A 14,170-nucleotide genomic window follows, 5' to 3' on the forward strand; every position below is an offset into this window, starting at 1 on the left:
TTATGATGATGATAGTAGTGATGATGATGATAGTAGTGATGATGATGATGATAGTAGTAATGATGATGATAGTAGTGATGATGATGATAGTAGTGATGATGATGATGATAGTAGTGATGATGATGATAGTAGTGATGATGATGATGATAGTAGTGATGATGATGACAATAGTAGTTATGATGATGATAGTAGTGATGATGATGACAATAGTAGTTATGATGATGATAATAATAGTGATGATGAAGATGATAGTAGTTATGATGATGATGATAGTAGTTATGATGATGATAGTAGTGATGATGATGATAGTAGTGATGATGATGATGATAGTAGTGATGATGATAATAGTAGTTATGATGATGATGATAGTAGTTATGATGATGATGATAGTAGTGATGATGATGAAAATAGTAGTTATGATGATGATAATAATAGTGATGATGATGATGATAGTAGTTATGATGATGATGATAGTAGTGATGATGATGAAAATAGTAGTTATGATGATGATGATAGTAGTGATGATGATGATGATAGTAAGGCAAGGCAAGGCAAGGCAATTTTATTTATATAGCACATTTCATACACAATGGTCATTCAAAGTGCTTTACATAAATATCCATTTGACAGAGGAACTGTTACAGAAATAAGAAATAATAAAAACCATTAAGAATATAAAATCAAATACAGAACAGTGAAGAAATAAGAAAAATTAAAACCGTTAAGAATATAATGTCAAATACAGTTTAGAATAAAAAATATAATAAAATAAAGGACAGTGAAAACAGTCGGACGGACAGTGGCACAGTGCTCATTCATTAAATGCAAAGTAAAATAGATGTGTTTTGAGTCTGGATTTGAATGTGACTACTGTAGGAGCACATCTGATCTCTTCTGGAAGCTGGTTCCAGCTGCGACTGGCATAATAGCTAAAAGCAGACTCTCCTTGCTTAGAGTGAACCCTTGGTATTTCTAGCTGATGTGATCCTAATGATCTGAGTGTTCGTTTGGGTTTATATTCATTGAGCATATCTGCAATGTATTGAGGTCCTAGGCCTTTGAACGATTTATATACCAGTAGTAATACTTTAAAATCGATCCTATATGTAACTGGCAGCCAGTGTAAAGACCTGAGGACTGGTGTGATATGATCATATTTTCTGGTTCTGCTGAGAATCCTGGCCGCGGCGTTCTGTACGAGCTGCAACTGTCTTATGGTCTTTTTGGGAAGGCCAGTGAGGAGTCCATTACAATAATCCACCCTGCTGGTGATGAAAGCATGCACTAGTTTTTCTAAGTCTTGACTAGAAACAAAGCATCTAATTCTTGCAATATTTTTCAGATGATAGTATGCTGATTTAGTTATTGCTTTGACATGACTACTGAAGTTAAGGTCTGACTCTAGAGACCCACCGAGATTCCTGACTTGATTTTTAGTTGTTTGACCTTTAGAGTGAAGGTACGCGTTCACCTTGAGAACTTCATCTTTATTTCCAAACGCAATAACTTCAGTTTTATCTTTGTTTAACTGAAGAAAGTTTTGGCACATCCAACTATTTATTTCATCAATGCATTGGAGCAGGGAGTCAATTGGGCTGTAATCGTTTGGCGATAGGGCTAAGTAGATCTGTGTGTCATCTGCATAGCTGTGATAAGAGATTTGGTTCTTTCACATTATTTGGCTCATTGGGAGCATGTACAGGTTGAATAGGAGTGGCGCAAGAATTGAGCCTTGAGGAACTCCGCATGTCATGGACGTCCACTCAGACCTATGGTCTCCTATACTCACATAATACCCTCTTGCTTCTAAGTATGACCTGAACCATTTTAGGACTATCCCAGAGAGCCCCACCCAGTTTTCCAGCCTGTCTAGAAGTATGTTGTGATCGACAGTGTCAAATGCAGCACTGAGATCAAGTAGTATCAGCACTGATAATTTGCCTGAGTCAGTATTTAAGCGAATATCGTTTATTATCTTAATGAGCGCTGTCTCTGTGCTGTGATGCGGTCGGAAACCGTATTGAAAATTGTCAAAGTATCCGTTTGAGCTTAAGAATTTGTTCAGCTGATTGAAGACAACTTTTTCAATGATCTTGCCTATGAAAGGAACATTTGAGATCGGTCTATAGTTGTTTAATATGGTCTTATCCAGATTGCTCTTTTTCAGGAGGGGTTTGACAACACCAGTTTTCAGGGAGTTTGGGAAACTTCCAGAGAGAAGTGAGGCATTTACCACTTTTATGAGATCTACTTCTAAACAGTTTAACACACTTTTGAAAAAAGATGTGGGAAGTGCGTCAAGGGCACATGTTGATGTTTTAAGGTGTTGAACAGTTTCTTCCAAAACTTTGCAATCAATTTCTTCGAAATCAGACATAGTAACCACTTTCTCAGGTTGTGGTTGGATCTGTCTGACCCCAGCACTACTCGAGGATACTAGTGATGATGATGATAGTAGTTATGATGATGATGATAGTAGTGATGATGATGATAGTAGTTATGATGATGATGATAGTAGTGATGATGATGATAGTAGTGATGATGATGATGATAGTAGTGATGATGATGACAATAGTAGTTATGATGATGATAGTAGTGATGATGATGATAGTAGTGATGATGATGATGATAGTAGTGATGATGATAATAGTAGTTATGATGATGATAATAATAGTGATGATGATGATGATAGTAGTTATGATGATGATGATAGTAGTGATGATGATGAAAATAGTAGTTATGATGATGATAATAATAGTGATGATGATGATAGTAGTGATGATGATGATGATAGTAGTGATGATGATAATAGTAGTTATGATGATGATAATAATAGTGATGATGATGATGATAGTAGTTATGATGATGATGATAGTAGTGATGATGATGAAAATAGTAGTTATGATGATGATGATAGTAGTGATGATGATGATGATAGTAGTGATGATGATGACAATAGTAGTTATGATGATGATATCAGTGATGATAACTGTGGTGGTGGTGATGATAATTAGAGAGTTTCGGTCAGAGAATTAAGGATTTTGTTTCGGCCCCCATTAACTACCGCGAATTGCAGCAGATACTGTTCCTGGTGTCCACACACAACATAGAACATTACATAAGAGAAAACATTCAAATTGAGGCGTGAAGGATAGAAGACAGCAATTAGATAGATTATTAAAGTCTAATCTATGGCCCGGATCAAATTATTATAATTGTCCCGAGTTTCATTTTCTAGTAGTGTGTGTGTGTGTGTGTGCATATGAATAAATACTTCTCCTGATGCAGCTATCCTGCCCTGATAAGATACCCTGCACAATTATGTAATACTTACAATGTTATTCTGTAGACAACAGCCCAAGTGGAGATGTGGCCTATGGAACAAGTGGAGATGCTGCCTGTCGAGACATGGTTGTCACAGGGCAGAAAGGAAAAAAATAGTTGACCGTCATTCATGTATCAATGTTAGGAGAGATAGAAAGTTAAGATTATGACGGGCCAAATGACTTGGTTTATTGAAAGAAGAGTAGAGGGCCTACAGCTGAGCCCTGGGGGACACCAGGAGTGAGAGTCGGTTGAGCAGAAACAGATCCTCTCCACGTTACCTGGTAGGAGCAGCCTGCATGGTAGCCTGCATGGTAAGATGGAGATACCCAGCCCAAAGAGAGCAGATACGATCAGATGTTTCCCAACGTCAGAGGCAGTGGATAAATCTAGGAGGAGGAGAATAGAGATGAGTTTTGAAGATCATTCCGAGAGGAAAAAAGAAAAACAGGAGTTTGTCCGGGCAGCAGGCCGAAGTGTTTTTGAAAGGAAAGACAAAAGGGATAATGCTCTGTAGTTTTAGTCAAATGTTGGTTTCTGGAGAAAAGCAACTGTGGCATTCTTGAACTTAGAGGGGATGAAGAATTGATTACAGAGGACAGGAATGGGTGTCACCTGATGGTCTGGAAAAGGAAGGAGGGGACAGGGAGGTAAATTGCTAGGTGACTGGACATCACAAGTTGCAGGATTTTTTCTGGAGAAAGTGGAAAAGGGAAAGAAGTTAATGCACAGAAGTAGGCTGAGGGAATGAAATGCGGATGTCATCAACATTCTTTTAAACATGGTTAAAGTCAATGTCATTGTGTTGTGAGCAGGAGGCCTTCAAATGTATTTGAAATGCTATGAAATTCTCTAGTATTGATGAAGAAGGACACATATTTTGGAGCTCAGTGTGTATTCTCTTAGTAATCCCCAAAAAACAACTGTGATCACTGTAATCAAACCAGGGCACACAGCAAACTCAGGCGTTTCAGTCTAAGTGTATTCCTACACTTCACTTGTATACTGTCTCTCCCAGGACAGGCCATCTAGCAATAAAGTGCTAACTTTGGGTTAGGCAATCCAACTTTCTTTATGCAAAGTTCCAAACATGATTAGAACATTTCTGCAAGTCTCTCTCTACTAGGGTAATCAGACTGACATCAGACAGGTTACTTAAAGTAACTGAAAGTACTGAAAGTCTTCACATTAATAAATTAATAGGATTTTTTTTTGTTTTATTTAAGGTGTTGGTTTCAATCCACAACACCACTTCCAGTGAATGAACTTCCAATTCATTTTATTTTAAGATAAGAGTTTTTTAAAAATTATATTATGTTTCTATTCATCCAATCTCTATACTTGATATTGAAGTGATTTCTTTCATGTATGGTTTTCACATTTCAAGGCAAAACTCCTTGTAAAGGAGGAAAGCAATTTGGATCTAGACATTCTATTTCTTTACAAAGTAAAAGTATAATTTATCCCTTCTGATAGACTGACTTTAATTATGCATCTAAGAGTCTTTCATTCCATTTTGTACCAGACTGCCTTTATACATTTTGAGGTTGCCATTGACCGCACTAACAGATATGAACACCAGACCAATCCAATCAGTGACAGATAATTCTAGATTTTTTTCTCATAAAACGACTTTGAACCCCACTTTTGTTGAGCTAACTTTCTGGGTTGCAGGCTGAAATGCCCACACGTCCCTTTTAAATGGCAAAGTGTGAAACAAGACTAAATTTACATTGAATAAATTGTCAGACAGATTAACTGAGAACATGTTAGTCAATTCAATGCTTTTCAAATGGGGTCTCAAACTTATTTGTAGTTGACAGTTAAAATTGTTTTTTAAATGTACATCAAAGTGTTCTTTATTATTTAAAACATTAAAAAATCCTATTTTGACTACGGGGTAAAGTTGTACTTCATTTCATGATTTGATCTTTAATATACACTACCAGTCAAAGGTTAGAAAGCCCTTACCAATTCACTGAAAGGCCTGGGCTTCAGGTAACAGGGCTTGGTACTTTGTAAGCATGCCATTTGACTGGTTAGTCTGTTTAGATATGCTGTGCCTCAATCTCTACCTCCCATTTCCGAAACTCCCTCTATATATGACAAGCTATCTCTAAACCTGCCATCCTTGACTTTGTTTATTATTATTAGCATAGTTATATTTTATCTGGATTGGAGGACACTGTTATGGTTCAAAGAATTTAGTACAGAGGTCTCAAACCGGTTCCACGGAGGGCCGAGTGTCTCCAGGTTTTCACTCTCACCTTGTACTTAACGGACTAATTAGGTCACTAATTGGTTCGTTTCTACCCCCACCTGGTTGTTTAGGTCTGAACCGGGAACCAATTTAAAGGAAAACCCAAAAACCTGCAGACACATGGCCCTCCGTGGAACCGGTTTGAGACCTCTGATTTAGTAGTTATCATTTCTTTACTTGTCCCAAACCACCCTCCCTCCCCTCCTTTGACCAAAAATGCTAAGAGTGGTAAATAATAGCTAATCTACATGTAGCAATTAATATTAAACACACATGTAGGTGGTAAACACATAAGTGAATGACGATACAAATTCATATAAATCTAAATAATCAGAATTATCTGAAACTGCAATTAAAAAGATCACAATACGTTTGGAGGTTACAAGAATTCTTTAACAACCATGTACTTCATTGTTCCCAATGTACCGTTCATAGTCCCAGTCCAAACATTTGCAGTTCCTGCCATATCTGTAGAACCTCAGGTCACTGTTTATAAATGCACCACCTTTCTCCTAAAAAATCCCCACCAATATAACAATCATTAAAACATATCCATAAAACATATCTTGTGTTTGGGCCTTCCCAACAAACCAAAGCAAAAAAAAGGTTCCTCCATTTGCTTACAGTTTTGTAACTTTCTTACCGTATGTGAACCCTGGTGTTATCTGGGTCTTAAGGTCCACGCGCTACATATGTACAGTGGGGAGAACAAGTATTTGATACACTGACGATTTTGCAGGTTTTCCGACTTACAAAGCATGTAGAAGTCTGTCATTTTTTATCATAGGTACTCTTCAACTGTGAGTGACAGAATCTAAAACAAAAATCCAGAAAATCACATTGTATGATTTTTAAGTAATTAATTTGCATTTTATTGCATGACATAAGTATTTGATACATCAGAAAAGCAGAACTTAATATTTGGTACAGAAACCTTTGTTTGCAATTACAGAGATCATACGTTTCCTGTAGTTCTTGACCAGGTTTGCACACACTGCAGCAGGGATTTTTGCCCACTCCTCCATACAGACCTTCACCAGATCCTTCAGGTTTCAGGGCTGTCGCTGGGCAATACGGACTATCAGCTCCCTCCAAAGATTTTCTATTGGGTTCAGGTCTGGAGACTGGCTAGGCCACTCCAGGAGCTTGAGATGCTTCTTACGGAGCCACTCCTTAGTTGCCCTGGCTGTGTGTTTCGGGTCGTTGTCATACTGGAAGACCCAGCTACGACCCATTTTCAATGCTCTTACTGAGGGAAGATCTCGCGATACCTGGCCCCATCCATTCTCCCCTCAATATGGTGCAGTCGTCCTGTCCCCTTTGCAGAAAAGCATACCCAAAGAATGATATTTCCACCTCCATGCTTCACGGTTGGGATGGTGTTCTTGTGGTTGTACTCATCCTTCTTCTTCCTCCAAACACGGCGAATGGAGTTTAGACCAAAAAGCTCTATTTTGTCTCATCAGACCAAATGACCTTCTCCCATTCCATCATTCAGATGTTCATTGGCAAACTTCAGACGGGCCTGGACATGTGCTGGCTTGAGCAGGGGGACCTTGCGTGCGCTGCAGGATTTTAATCCATGAAGGTGTAGTGTGTTACTAATGGTTTTCTTTAAGAATGTAGTCCCAGCTCTCTTCAGGTCATTGACCAGGTCCAACCGTGTAGTTCTGGGCTGATCCCTCACCTTCCTCATGATCATTGATGCCCCACAGGGTGAGATCTTGCATGGAGCCCCAGATCGAGGGAGATTGACTGTCATCTATAACTTCTTCCATTTTCTAATAATTGCGCCAACAACTATTGTCCTGTAGCCCATCCCAGCCTTGTGCAGGTCTACAATACTATCCCTGACACAGCTCTCTGGTCTTGGCCATTGTGGAAAGGTTGGAATCAGTTTGATTGAGTGTGTGGACAGATGTATTTTATATAGGGAACAAGTTCAAACAGGTACAGTTAATACAGGTAATGAGTGGAGAACAGGAGGGCTTCTTAAAGAAAAACGAACAGGTCTGTGAGAGTCGGAATTCTTACTGGTTGGTAGGTGATCAAATACTTATATCATGCAATAAAATGCAAATTAATTATTTAAAAATCATACCATGTGATTTTCTGGATGTTTGACCTCTACATGCTTTGTAAGTAGGAAAACCTGCAAAATCGGCAGTGTATCAAATACTTGTTCTCACCCACGACAATAGTTCTACAAGGAACATCTGACCTGTTCCCATAAAGCAGGGCTGCCAAACCCTGTTCCTGGAGATCTACTGTCCTCTCCAACTCTAATTTAGCACACCTGATTCTAATAATTAGCTGGATGAAAAGCTTAACCGGGTTAGTCACAAATGGGGTTGAAGGGAAAACCTGCTGTGGTGATCTATTGTGGCATGGGGTTCAGGGTACAATGTAGAATGGGGTAAGAATAAGTATGGAATAATGTTAGGGGGAAAAGCTTTTTGAATTTGAATAGTTATGGGTTCCCTTAAAGTAAAACATAAGTGCAATACTGGTTAGGTGTTAGGGCCAGGTTAAGTTTAGGCATAAAGGTTATTTTATTGCTGTTCAGGTTAAGGTAAGGGGTTAGTGTTAGGGTTAGGAAATATAGAACATTTCTGGGAGCTTTGGGTTTTAGGTCACCACAAGGATAGACAAACAATCCTATGTGAGAGATTCACGTCTGTGTGTACATGTGGTAATATTAAAACCTCATTTTAGGTTTATGCATTAACGGTTAGGTTAAAAGTTAGCCATTACAAGGTTAAGTTTAGGGATAATAGTTAAGTTATTTAAGTTTAGAATTTGTTTTGGTTAAGGGTTTAAGGGTTGGTGATTTGGGTTCATTTTAGGGTTAAGAAAAAGAGGATTTGTTTGGGAATACAGTTTTGTCCCAAAAAGTATTCTCAAATAAACTGTGTGTGTATATAGACTTTCAAAATCAATGTCTGCCTTAGTGTGTGAGTGCCTGTGTATGTGTGTTTGAGTATTTCCTGGCATATGTAGGCGTGAGTTTGTGCAAATGTTTGTTCTATGGCATCCTATCAACATCTGTTGAAAGAGGCGTAACGAAAACTCTTAAATAGGTGTTGTTTCTTTCAGATTTACTTATTTTCCATCTGGAGGCTGCTACATGATGGTGTTCTTTTACCACATTGCTTCATGGTATGTACGTGTGTGTGTGTGTGTGTGTGTGTGTGTGTGTGTGTGTGTATGTGAGAGAGAGAGTTTAGTGAAATAAGTACTATCAGCTTTTTAGGCTTGGGGTAAAAGTTATACTTAGAATTAGTGTTAGAGATTAGGGAAAATTATTTGTGTAATAGTAAATTTTGAGTCCTAACATAAGATTGTGTGTGGTCGCACGTCTGTACACACAGGACATGCCACTTACAAACCACTCATGTACTTTGACAGTATTACATGTATTTTGATGAGGGGAATTACTGGTTTAGAGCAGTGAGAAATGGTAAGCATTGGTTTAGAGAATCTGGAGTGGAAATTATTCTTAAATTGTCTTTTATTTAATTTAATGTAGCAGTTTAACATGTATGTAGCAGTTATACTATGACAAGACTCAGCATGAATCATTTGGGTTTTACTTCCTACCTCGAAGGGCATATATTGAGCTTCTGCATTTGGTTTGTGTCTCTCTCCTATACTATATTTAGACAATCGTGTATTTTCAAAAGGTCATGAACACAAATACACATCGATTCCCCTAAATAACTAGCCATAACTTATCAGTAATTCTTAACCTTAAATCTAACCTTTAATGCCTGAACCAAAACCTAACAAACTCCAACCCCAAAATGTTAACATTTTCCATTAACATAACACTTACGACAAGAAAACACATTTTTTAAAAACAAGCTTTTTCCCAAGACAAAATATGGTTTTGCTATGGGCAAAAGAGCTAGTTGTCTAAGTTAACAAGCTAAGCAAACCTTCTGTAGTAGAGGTAGCGTTTGCTAACTATAGTTAACATATCTAGCTAATGATGTCAATAATAGCATACAGGAGGCGTCCTCTGAACATCCCACATCATCACTCGACACTGCACAACAGAATGTATGTGTACCAGTCATCTCTGTGGGTATCTATAGCAGAAAATGCAGTCGTCACAAATCTGGACACAAATCTCACTGAATCTATGGCTGTGTGAATTGGGATTAAAAGGTAATAATGATATCTACAGTTTGTTCTAAATTTAAGTAATTGTTGGACTATCTGTGCACGCCACTCACTCAGGGAGAGCAGGGTCAAGCTAGCTGCTCTCCGCCCACCCATGTGATTTGATAGAACGTGTTGAAATAACATTTGTTCACGTAAAGAAATGCATGTTCTGTCACAGCAAAAAGTGTTAATAGTGCTAATAAAAAATTAAAAATGGAAGCATCATAAGCGGATATCGCTGCACTCGGGCTCCCTCAGTCATGCTCTCCCTGAGCGAATGAGTTCTGTGCATACAGAGACAGTCCCACAATTACGTCAAGCGATTTAACATGTACGAATTGTCGATATTCATCATTATTCCCTTTAAAGCCAGTGACCACAGGGGCTGAAAGGAGGAGGAGCCAGGATGAGTACAAGAGAAGGAGGGGCCAATAGGAATGCGTGTTCTCTGAAGCAGAGTTGTTTCTTTGGTAGTGGAGGTCAACGGAGAGATGAAAAGAGAGGGAAGGAACACAGAGGACGGAGGGGTGTAGGGATGATCTCTGGGGAAGGGGTAAATTAGAGGAAACAACCCAGAATGCACTACAGCATGAAACAACATTAAAGGAGAATGGATCCCTAAGGTTTTCCCATCGATTTCTCTCTCTCAGACAGTTTAATTTAATTAAAAGCGTCTTTATTACCATGGGAAACAGTTCTTTACATAGAAAGCAAGTGGAGGATAAAGATTTTTTTTATTACAATAACAATTAACAGAAGTTTCATAAACAAATCAGAAATTCTAAGTAATAATTACACACAAAAAGTATCTCTTCTTGTAGAGCTTTGAGTCTTTTATCGCTGTAAAACCAGACTGTCTGTCTACCCCTCTCACCATCTTTTTCATCCACTCTAATTTCAGGCTCAATTTCAAGGTGCATTATGACCCTAACAAGACAGTTTTCATGAAGCACTGAAGAACATTATTTACAGTAAAAATCCACAGCTGCTATATGGACTAATTAAATGCTCTTATATTCTCTGAATCTGAAGTGATTCAACTGATACATCGATATCAGCTAAGTTAATTGAGTTCATTTCTTTTCTCTCTCCGTATTTGTCTTGTAGAGGACGTCTCATTTATATCACTCCCTCCATGCCCCGGTTCAATAAAATACGGTTAGAGTTTCATTGGCTGTAGTCCCTTCAGGCTCCCTCTCATTTCCATGTAACGTCACTCCACACTACATCGGTCTCAGTATGCACAGACGCGCGCGCGTGCACGGGTGTATATACGCACAGACAATGTGTAGTATTTCTTTTCTCACTGGTTACTGGGGGGGGGGGGGGGGGGGGGGGGTGAGTGAGCGAGAGGAATGTTTATTGGTGTGTATGTGCATTCAGTCCTGCCCAGGCCAGTGCCATGCTCTCCTCTGCTGTATCAGCTGGACCCTAGCTATTCACAGCTGTGTTTGTTAGCACATCTTTAGTAGACATATGGGTCACTGGAAAATGTCTCCCATGTTGCTGTCCCTCCTCCCTGCTCCAATGACCTGTCTTACCTAATAAGGCAGTCTATATTTCCCTCTCACTCTCTTTCTCGCTCTCCCTTAATCTTTGTCGCAACGTTAATATTACCTGTCACTGAAAAAACATGCTTTTCATAATAGCTGGCTATTATAAAGCTGGTATTATGCACACTTGTGTTACATATTTAATACCTCTCTCTTTTGCGCTCTCACTAGCTCTCTGCATAATGCATTATTGTGGAGAGTTAAACCGGCTCTCATTGACATACCGTGTAAGATGGCTGACAATAAATCTTATTTATATTTGGTATTCCAAATCTTTGGATTTGAGCGGATACAATGACTTCGGAGTTCACATTAAGATTCTGTACATTCAGAATCTGTCATCAGTTACATCAATGAAGACAAGTGAGCCAGTTCCAATAGGTTGCCATACCTGCCCAAAACATTTTACTCACTCAAACATATTTCTAGTATATCAGTCCTGTTTTTGTAAGTTTTAGACATCTGGCCACAAGATATTTTCCCATAACTTAGTAGGATTTTCAGGTACACTCAAAGTCATCCTGTTTAAGACCTTCTGGTTGGTTAGCTAGTGTTTTTGCACCTTGCTAGTTTTGCGGGTAAAGTCTTCTGTGGGTGGTAGCTTAATCCTTTTTTTGAGATCTTCCTTGGTCTTCCTGGTTGTTGGCCAATTTCTGAGCTCACCAATGGTTTCTTCTCCTTAACATACCAAACAATTGATTTTGGTGTGCAATATGTTTTGTCTATATGTCCCTGATCAATATATTAAGATATATCTTCTTTATGATGACTCGTGTGGACAGACAGCAGCAGTGGGCACCAAACACAAAGCCTAGAATCAAGACTACACATTGACAGCTCTTTTGAGAATTGGGGACAATGAAAAAGAAACATTCTGTAATTTCTGAATTGTTCACAGATACGGATGAAAATCCCCATGAATTAATGCCAGCAGTCTCCAATTTAACCTCAGTCATTGTGCATAAATGCTGGAATGTAGAGCCCAAGAAAATATTGTCACTGTCCAATTACCTTTGGAGTTCACTGTATTCATGTTGATAAAAAATATATATATGTATATATATATATATATATATATATATATATATATATATGTATATATATATATATATATATATATATATATATATATATAGTATTAAATGGCCCTCACACAGGCTTAGGCTTACTCCATTAAAGAGAAAACTTTCCACTTAATATCTTTCTCACTATACCTATAAACAGCTGGATACCGTTAAACTGGAGATACTTACGGTAAACACACCTAGAGATAACTAGGGTCCCTAGAGATCCTGAAGATACTTTGAGAGACCAAGAGATACACAGAGCCACCTACAGATACCTAAATTATCCAAAATGTACCTGGAGATACATCAGAAACGGGTATGCTTTTTTGAGAAATTAGTGTGTCCTACTCCAGATTGCAGCGGTTTGAGAATGCACGTTTTTTACAAAGAAATAATATTTTGGCAGAAGTATTTTTCAGTACATTTCGGGACATATTGTGGTATAAAAAGGCCCATAGAGATATCAAGAGTTAGCTATATATACCCAGAGATACCTTGAGATAGCCATAAATACCCAGAGATACATGGAGATACCTAAATAAATGAGCAGAGACACTGTACACAGGTGCAGATGTAAAGAGGGATTCCAGAAGTTCCCATCATGAAGTCCTTCATCAACACAATCCCTAACTCTCTTGGCATCTCTCTCCTGCTGTGTCACCCTCTCGGCCTCTCACACTCTCCTTCAGAATTATTCTTAACTTGAGGTACTCACTGCAATGCTGAAGGACAGAGTGATGTCATACACGCATGTACGCAATCACAAGCAATCACACACATACAAATGTACACAAAAACACACATGGGCCCTAATAAATTATAGAACATGATTAAATGGAAGATAATGTCAGAAGAAGTCAAAGACGCATGTCTGCTGTACAGCATCCAGTATCAGATAACCCCACAGTGAGATAAATAGGTAGAGAGTGAAAGAGAGACAGATAGACAAAGCGAGAGAGAGACAGAGGCAGGGAGAGAAAGAGTGAGGCAGAGGGACAGATAGAGAGATTAGCAGGAGTAGGAGAGAGAGAGAGAAAATAGAGATGTGCGGTTTTCACAGCCAAATATGTGGCCTCTCACAACCTGAGGGACAGCCAGTGAATATTACAATGTTTTGGCTTTCATAACATGCAAGACAATTTTGCGCAATATTACGACTAGCCAATTAGAGTTACTTTTATTTATTATCATCACTATTGTTGCTGTTGTTGCATTTAACATTAACATTATCATAATGACAGGTTCAGTTTTATTTATTCACTCTGACAACAAACAGTGTAGATAACCGTACAAGGTAATTTGTGTGTGTGTGTGTGTATGTGTGTGAGTGTGTGCATGCCTATGTGTGATTGTACAGTTGTGCTCACAGTTGTGCTGCATACCCTGGCTAAAATTGTGACATTTTGGAATTGATTTTGAAAATATGACTGAACATGCAAAAAAAGGTTTTTAATTTAAGGATAGCGATCATATGAAGCCATTTATTATCACATAGTTGTCTGGGTCCTTTTTATATCATAATGAGAACAGAAATCACCCAAATGGCCCTGATCACAAGTACATACCCTTGAATGTTTAGCCTTGTTACAGATACACAACGTAACACACAGGTGAAAATGGCAATTAAAGGTGAATTTACCAAACCTGTGGCTTTTTAAATTGCATTCAGTGTCTGTGTATAAATAGTCAATGAGTTTGTTAGCTCTTATGTGGATGCACTGAGCAGGCTAGATACTGAGCCATGGGGAGCAGAAAATAACTGTCAAAAGACCTGCATAATAAGATAGAAAAGGATATAC

Source organism: Esox lucius, chromosome 21 (assembly GCF_011004845.1).
Source record: "Esox lucius isolate fEsoLuc1 chromosome 21, fEsoLuc1.pri, whole genome shotgun sequence".
NCBI lineage: Eukaryota > Metazoa > Chordata > Actinopteri > Esociformes > Esocidae > Esox > Esox lucius.